The sequence below is a fragment of the Lactuca sativa genome, chromosome 6 (genome assembly GCF_002870075.4).
Source record: "Lactuca sativa cultivar Salinas chromosome 6, Lsat_Salinas_v11, whole genome shotgun sequence".
Taxonomy (NCBI): domain Eukaryota; kingdom Viridiplantae; phylum Streptophyta; class Magnoliopsida; order Asterales; family Asteraceae; genus Lactuca; species Lactuca sativa.
Window position 1 is genome coordinate 55,287,708 of NC_056628.2, and position 2,260 is coordinate 55,289,967.

Consider the following 2,260-nt stretch of genomic DNA (forward strand, 5'->3'; position numbering starts at 1 on the left):
AGAACCACCTCGGTACAACCCATAACCCGGTGGCCAACCTCACCCCAACAGACTAGGGTACGACACCTCCTCCCATACAATAGCTCAAAAGGCGGAGCACCAATGTTGGAACGAAATTTGTTGTTATAGGAGAACTCTGCAAGAGGTAGGTAGGAGTCCCAACTCCTATCGAAATCAATAACGCAAGCTCGCAACATATCCTTGGGACTCTAAATGGTCCGCTCGCTTTGACCGTCGGTCTACGGATGATAAGGTGTACTGAAGTGTAGTCTTGTGCCTAATTCCTCATGGAACTTCTGCCAAAAACAGGAGGTGAACCGAACATCACGGTCTGAAACAATAGAGACCGAAACCCCATGGCGAGCAACAATCTCATGAATATACACATAGGCCAACTTCTGGGCCGACGAGCTCTCCCAAATTTCCAGAGAATGGGCACTCTTGGTTAATCGATCAATGACGAACCAAATAGCATCAAATCCTTTTGCCGTCTTCGGCAACTTTGTGATAAAGTCCATCGATATCTGCTCCCACTTCCACATGGGAACCTCCAGAGGCTGCAGCTTTCCATGCGGCCTCTAATGCTCGGCCTTGAACATCTTGTAGGTTAAATACCTCTCAACATACCAAGTCATCTCTCTCTTCATACTAGGCCACCAATAGCTCAACCTCAGATCCTGATACATCTTGGTGGCCCCGAATGGATAGAAAAACGAGACTTATGAGCCTCCTCCAACATAATCTGTATGACCCCACTAGACATAGGAACCCATACCCGACCGCAATGGGTCAACAAACCACAGTTGTCTGGAACAAACCTGGTAATCTCGTCTCTGATCCTCTCAATCTTCCAATTTTTTTCCTGCACCCCCTCGGCCTGAGCCTCCCAAATCAACCCCACAAGCGGAGAATCCATTGATATCCTCATACATGACGTCCCAATAGAAGATCCTTCCGACTTGCAGCTAAGGGCGTCCGCCACCACATTAGCTTTACCCAGATGGTAAAGGATCTCGCAATCATAATCCTTGACTATGTCCAACCACCTACGCTGCCACATGTTCAGGTTCAGCTGATCCATAATATGTCTTAAACTCTTGTGATCTGTATAGATAGTACAACGGACCCTACAAAGGTAATGCCTCCATATCTTGAGAGCGAAAACCACCGCCCCAACTCAAGATCATGTGTGGGATATCTCGTCTCATGCGGCTTCGGCTTCCGCGAATCACAAGCTATCATGTGTCCTCTCTGCATGAGGACTGCCCCCAACCTGACGATGTATTCATCATAGAAAAAAATCCTCCATTCCCTTAGAGAGGGTCAACACTGGGGCTTCACAAAGTCTTTGTCAAAGGTTCTCAAATGCTATCTGCTGCTCAGGGGCGGAAATCCACCCCTTCCTCGTCATACGAGTGAGGCGTACTGCAATCTTGGAGAAATCCTGAATAAATCTCTTGTAGTACCCTGCCAAACCCAAGAAACACTTGATATCCGAGGGAGATTTCGGAACCTCCCACTGCATCAGCGCCTCGATCTTGCTCTCTGGTCTTGGAATACACCAAAATATCATCAATAAACACGATCACCAAGTGATCGAGCATAGGCCGACAAACTCGGTTCATCAAATCCATGAATACCGAAGGCGCATTGGTGAGACCAAATGTCATCACCACGAACTCATAATGCCCATAATGATTTTCGAACGCGGTCTTCTCCACGTCCTCCTCTCTCATTGTCACCTGATGGTATCTGGACCTCATATCTATCTTGGTGAACCAAGATGCACCCTGCAACTGATCGAAGAGATCATCAATCCGCTGGAGGGGGTAACGGTTCTTCACTGTTAGCTTGTTCAACTCCCGGTAATCAATACACATCCGGTGCGAACCATCCTTCTTCTTAACAAATAAAATCAGCTCTCTCCACAGAGAACTACTCGGACGGATGAACTGTATGCCTGGCATCTCCTGCAGCTGATATGATAGCTCCTGTATCTCAGGCGGTGCCAATCGATACGGCGCCTTGGAAATAAGGGCCAAACCTAGAAAAAGGTCAATCCTAAACTCGACCTGCCTCTCAGGAGGCACACCGGATAACTCCTTCGGGAATACATCAACGAACTCCCAGATGACTGGGACATCAGCAACCGACACCTGGTCCCAAACCCATGTGTCCACTACATAAGCCAAATATCCTACACACCCGTGTTGAAGATAATGTCGAGCCGTGGCTTCCGAACAAAACCCAGAACCGATCC